The sequence below is a fragment of the Podarcis cretensis genome, assembly GCF_951804945.1.
Source record: "Podarcis cretensis genome assembly, chromosome: 10".
Classification (NCBI taxonomy): Eukaryota; Metazoa; Chordata; class Lepidosauria; order Squamata; family Lacertidae; genus Podarcis; species Podarcis cretensis.
The window spans coordinates 35,158,904-35,166,005 of record NC_137179.1 but is presented as its reverse complement, the minus strand read 5'-3'; positions in this window follow the sequence as shown (position 1 = coordinate 35,166,005).

The window sequence follows — 7,102 nt, the reverse complement described above, 5'->3', positions numbered from 1 at the left end:
AATTTGTCTTCTGTAAAATAAGAATTGGAGTAAGCTCCGCACAGTTTTGCAAAGCTAAACAAGACAAAGATGGCATAGCAGTTAGCCCAGTACAGAAGAGATCAGAGTGCACCTCAGATATTTAAAATGACTGTGCAGCGAGTCTTATAAATACTTGTTTCAAATGATGTTTCTCTTTTCTTACAAAGACTAGAATAATATAATAAAACTAAATATTTTCCATGTTTTAGATTATGATAAGACTTAATCCTGGCAAGGAAATATGCTCTGGTCTTCATTACTTATAACATTTTTGCATCCTCTTCCTTGAAGTGTTTATATTATTCAGCATATGGTGTTCTGAAATTTTCCTTATCTTCCCGATAACACAAGAAAATATTGGAACAGCATAATTAGAACATAAATATAACTTTTTGTCTAGTTTTTGAATTCATGCATGCTTTTGAAACGACATACTTTGTTTTCAACAATGATAATGTAATGCAGATTTATTAATCCTTTTTAATATGAAAATACTTCCATACCACCCATTTTCCTGTTGGACTAGGATTGGCTGCTCCAAGAACCAAACAAACCAGGATGTTGGAAATTTCTAGCTTTCTATTATAATTTATTTTAAAAGCAGCAGTGTGTGTGTGCGCACATGTGCAGTGGGGGTGGGTGGGTAATTATATCAAGACTGGAGGAGGAGGAATTAACCTTTTTGTTCTCCACAGATTCCCCATTGTAAATTCCAGTTATTAACTACGAACCCCAAAATTGGGATCCCCTCCAAACCTGTGCCAAAGTTTTGTAGTTGTTTTGCAGTGATTTTCAGCATTAACCCCTGTGTTTTGCAGCACCGCCCCCAACTGAGTAATTGATACATCAAACTGTGGTTCGTGGTTAATACAGTGGTGCCTCGGGTTATAGACGCTTCAGGTTACAGACGCTTCAGGTTACAAATGCTTCAGGTTACAGACTCTGCTAACCAGGAAATAGTACCTCAGGTTAAGAACTTTACCTCAGGATGAGAACAGAAATCGCACGGTGGCCGCACAGCGGCAGTGGGAGGCCCCATTAGCTAAAGTGGTACCTCAGGTTAAGAACAGTTTCAGGTTAAGAATGGACCTCCAGAACGAATTAAGTTCTTAACCCGAGGTACCACTGTACCCAGAAACCCATGGGGCACGGGATAAATTGCAGAATTTGGAAAAGAGAAGGTCAACAACACCTGCAGGAGAAGGTGTGTAGAAGCAGGTAAGACTTCCAGAAGAAATAACACCAATGTTGGAAGTGTTGGTGAAGGGAAAAGGTAAATGACCAATTCAGTGGGGGTCAGTAGCTGATTGGGTTAAGAGAGGAAAAGATCATGGGGCATGGCTGATTTTTCTAGGTTCTAGAGGAAAGAGAAATGGCAATCTTGGTAGGGGAGAAACAGCAAATGGGAATGATTTTGAGAGAGAGAGAGCAGGTAGTTGCAGCAATGGTAGAAGCATCCAGCATCAGGCACACTCTACCTGTTATTGTATGAGTAGTGGACTCTGAAACTTGCTCTGCCTTTCATTTATGGATCACATAGGAGTTTGTTTCTTTACTGGGAAAAAGTCAAGGTCACATGGATTGTTAGCTTCAGATGCTGACGGTAGATTTATGACCCAACCCTATGAGCCTCTTTGCTAGGCTGCTGCCATTGTTCTGGTAGTGTAGTGCCAAGAGCTATGGAACTAGGCTGATGATGTGCACCAATCCAAAAGTAGCTCGGTTATCTATTTCTATCCAAGTCTCCATGCAGATGTTCTAGGAACCAAAAAACAGGGACATGGAAGCATAGGAAGCAGTGGCATAGCGTGGGGGGTGCAGGGGGGGCCGGCCGCACCGGGCGCAACATCTGGGGGTTAGGGTTAGGGGGCGCAAATCCACGGGTTTGGGGGCGCAAATCCATGGGTTGGGGGCGCAAATTACTTGCCTTGCCCCGGGTGCTGACAACCCACGCTACGCCACTGATAGGAAGTAAATAGGTGAAATATTTGGGAGTCAAAATGACCCCCTAACTTCTCCTTCTCAAACTAGCTCTGGCCATGAATAACTTCCCCTTCCCCTATGAAACATCACTGGGGGCGAAGGGCAGCACAAAGGAGGAGGGATGAGGAGTTTTGTTGGCTAAGAAAAGCAGGTGCCACCAACACAAGGAACTGCAATCCTTCTACCCAACAGGTGTTTCTGGGGGAAGGGAAGCTGGACTCTCCTATCCCCTTTGAATTCATCCCCCACTATGATTTTTGTGGGGTCCCTATTACTTTTATTTTGTAATTATATTACACCCCCCCTCAAATGAGCCCAAAGTGGCATACCTAGGTTAATCTAAATTCCCTGTCACAACAGCTCTGTGAGGTAGGCTAGGCTGTTATTGCCCCTCAGATCTCCTTAAATGTGAGCAATAATTTTGATTATCCCACTAAAATATCCAGAGTGAGTGAGGAGTGCAAAATGTGTTTGATCTTAAAAGGTCAATTGCTTAATGACAAGTCTCATAGTAAATGCTAATAGGAATGCTTTTTATCAGTTGGGCAATCTAAAGTACTGACACTTATCACTGCACAATGACTGATAGCAATCTTGGCTTTATTGTTATATGGGCCTTAATAAAGCTGCACTGTGAATGTGAGACATGCTTTGATTAGGAAATTTTATCAGGGTTTATCAACAGGCTTGGCCCAAGATTTTTTGCTGCCTGAATCAGAACAGTAAGCGGCAACCCAAGTTAAATTATGTTCTCCAAGTTAAATTATGTAGTATGCAAGGCCAGCCAAGGTATTCTGGTATTTGAGGTAGTAAATCCCACAAGCACTTTTCTTCCTCTCTGTTCGTTAAAAATATACAGCAATAATGAATTGAGTAACTAACACTTTGCTGCCCTTTTAAGACACACAGAATCTGCTGCCTGAAGTGTCTGCCTCACTATGCCAAAAGACAGGACTGGCCCTGGTGATCGGTCAGTAAGTGAAAAGTCAGAATATTATTAAAGGCACCTGAACCACCATTGCTGATGACCTCTAACTTCCTTCTGAACGTGTTTCTACCTCATACCTTGTGGTAAGGCAGAAAACAGAGCAGCAAGGGGAAAACAGAGCAGCCAAGGAGCAAGAAGTGAGATGCTTTTCACCTGAAAAGGCTCCCAGAGCAGTTTACATATAAATAAAAATGACACAATCCCTGCCCTCAGACTTACAGAAACCAAAGAAAAGGAAAAAGGGAAAGGAGGGAAAAGGGAAAGAATCAAACTCAGTAAGCAAATCCCTAACATTGCAAAATTCTTATAATAATCAGCTGGGATAGAAATATATACAGTATTTGCATAATCTAAAGATGAAAGAAAGATGGCCTTTTTCTGCAATGCTATCATTTTAAATCATATGAAAATTTGTACAGCTTGGATGAATGAAATCAACGTATCAGGAAGAAAGATGGAAATGAATGACTGAATGAATGTAACCCACCCATCTGATTGGGTTGCCCCAGCCTCTCTGGGTGGCAATAAAAATTATAAATGAAACAATGCAAAAATGACCCAGCATGATCAAAGCAAGGCCCATCTAGTTAGTTAGTTATTTCATTTATTTCATAAAATTTATATACAGTTTGACTGTAAAAAAACAAACAAAAAACCTCAGAACAGTTAGGCATCGTAGTTAGGCATACAGTTTCCAGTTATTGCCACCCAGAAGCCTTTGGGAGCTGACACACTAGTTGGGAAGTGAGCATTCTGTCCTGTTCTTTGCTCCTAAGTAACAGGGATACTGTCTTTGTAATAAGGATTTTTAAAATTTATACTTACATTTATTTTCCACATTTTCTCCTAACAACAACCCTGTGTGGCAGGGTAGAAGGAGAGGTACGTAGTACCTGGCTCAAGGTGACCCTAGTGAGCTTCATGACTGAGTGGGGATTTGAACATGGGTTTGACTTTCTAACCACTACACCTGCAATCATCAGATGGCGCCTTGCTTCGTGAGCCCCCTCCATGAGAAGTCTGGAGGGTGGCAACATGACAATGGGCCATTTCTGTGGTGGCTCTGCATTTGTGGAATGATCTCCTCAGGAGGCTTTAGGTTCCAGGCAAAAACATTCCTCTTCTCCTAGGCCTTTGGCTAATTAAACAATCTACATCCTTTTATTTGGGGGAGGGGGGTATTGTTTTTGTCTGTTATTATAGTGTGTATTTTTGTGTTTTTGTATGGTAAACCACCCTGTGATCTATGGATTATTTTAATAAATAATAATAATACATCATACAGCAAAGCTTTCCAAACTTTTCATGCTGGTGACACACTTTTTAGACATACATCATTTCACGCATCACAGTATTTCAGTTTTACCAGCAAACCAGAGGTTAAACTAACCCCTTTCCAGCTCTGGGACGAGCTCTGGGAGCATTTGCACGACACACCTACATATTGCAGCCGACACACTAACGTGTCGTGGCACACAGTTTGGAAAGCTCTGCAATACTGGCTAAACCACACTGAAATGCAGCCATTTTGAAAAGCTATCCAACCTAGTCATCATCACTACATCTTCCAGCAGGGAATTCCATTAGTTAATTAGCTGTTGTGTGGAGAAGGGCATTGTGAAGCAACACATGAAGGAAAGGATGACATACAACCAAGGCAGTGGACTGGAGTATCCCAAGTAAAATGCAAGCAGAGCTAGCAAGGCAATATACCAACAGGTATAAAACTGAAATTAGTTAGAACAACACAGGAAGAAACAAAGACAGCAGCATTATCCTTCAGAATTGAAAGAAGTCATGGAAGGTCCTGGGTAGAACAGAGAAGAATAACATGACATGACATGACATGACATGAAACATGTCCTTTGCAGAAAAGGTTTAAATATGTGATTAATTCCTGGAATTAGCAATACCTTTCCAGATCAGAGTTGACTCAATTCTTTCTAATACAGTGTGCATTACTGGCAGTCTGTTCAAAGGTTTCTCATTTTTAGGATAGTTACGTAACATCTTATGCAGCAGTGGGTGACAAAGGTTTTATTTATTTCACATTATTATCTGTTGACTTTAAAAGCCTAAGTACCGGAGATATGAGGCAACATGTAGTCAATGATTAAACTGATAAAATAAGCATGTATACAGTAAAGACGTTAAGAGATTTTTTGTTGCATCTCTTTTTTAAAAACACATAAATGTTCTGCTCCACAATGGCCTAGTCACTAATTACTACTTAACATAATTATCCCTGCACACACATTTCAGTGCATATTTCCAGGCTACCACTGTCATATTTAATTAATTCTAACAATTCTTTGTATAATTTTTTGGTTCCAATTTGGTCATGTTTATAGCATTGGGAAGTTCAGAGAGCTGTGTTCAAGCTCCTACTCTGAGCAGACTCACTGAAATTAATGAACCTAAGTTAGTCACACTTATTAACTTCAATGGATCTATCCTTAGTAGGACTAGCATTGAATACTATCTAGAGACCTTGAACAGTTGCAGATATAACAGGCAAAGTAAAAATATGAATAAAGGAAAAGTGTAATGGGATCCATAGCAATGAAGAAACTAAATATAGAGCCCCAAACAATATTATGAGAAAGCGAAGTACAGAGCATAATATAAACTGTTATGTACAGTGTTAAAAGACCCACGGGGTATCTTAGAAATGAGAAGAAGCAGGGCCAAGGAAAAAAACCAAATTGCACATTTGTGTGCATATTTGTTTCGGCTTTTGATCCAATGGATGCTTCCCTCTCAATACAATCATTGGATTTGGAAAAGGGGATTTATCTTGCAGCCACAGCAGGATGGAAGGGTTAAACTACCTGTGATCTCACCCCCATCCAGCCCACCCCCATCCCCATACTGATTTTTACCCATGCCTAGTATGACCTCCTTCATTTCACTGGACTATGACTATACATTTAATGTGCTGGACAGCTCAGTTGGTTAGAACACGGTGCTGATAATGCAAAGGTTGCAGGTTCAACCCCCTAGCTGCATATTCCTGCATTGTAGGGGATTGAACTAGATGATCCTCAGGGTACACTCTATAAGCATTGCTATCTTGGCATTACGCTAGTATTCACACAGGCAGTATACACAATGTCTCTAGGCTCAGCACAGTGCTTCATGATGAATGTCCAAAAGGTCCTTTTAAAAGAAATTTTAACTGCATGGCCACCATGTAATGTGATCATAATTAAACAGCAAAGTATCCCCTTTATCAGAATTACTTATTTACACTGGGGCTATTTTGAGGGGAAGGGTTAAATAGTCACTCCCTGCTCCCTTTTAGGGAGAGAAGAGCAAAAGAGATATAAAGGCAGGGCCTTTGGACAAAGGAAGGGTTAAAGTTATATATTTAGTTCCTAGAAAGGACAGACAAACCATAGAGAAGGAAATGTTTCAACACAGTCGGGGAAAGTGGCCCTAGACAGGCCATAATCTGACCAGATTAGCCAGGAAATGGATTGCCTACACCTGGAGAAAGTGCACACTTGTTCCCTTAAATGAAAAAATTCAGTTTATGAGGAATGAACAAAACAAGACAGCAGAAGCTGAACAGGGAGGAAATAAGAGGAGAATATCTCGCGTATTAGGGACGCAGGTGGCGCTGTGGGTTAAAGCCTCAGCGCCTAGGGCTTGCCGATCGAAAGGTCGGTGGTTCGAATCCCTGCGGCGGGGTGCGCTCCCGCTGCTCGGTCCCAGCGCCTGCCAACCTAGCAGTTCGAAAGCACCTCCGGGTGCAAGTAGATAAATAGGGACCGCTTACCAGCGGGAAGGTAAACGGCGTTTCCGTGTGCGGCTCTGGCTCGCCAGAGCAGCGATGTCACGCTGGCCACGTGACCCGGAAGTGTCTCCGGACAGCGCTGGCCCCTGGCCTCTTAAGTGAGATGGGCGCACAACCCCAGAGTCTGTCAAGACTGGCCCGTACGGGCAGGGGTACCTTTACCTTTACCTTTATCTCGCGTATTAGATTGTGCAGCTGCCTGTAAACAAGTGAATAAGCAAAGCCAGGCTCCTCCTCAGTAAATGCCCCATGTATAAACAGGCCTGAACTGGAGAAATTCTCATTTCCTATTGGCTGTTTCTGCAGGAGAG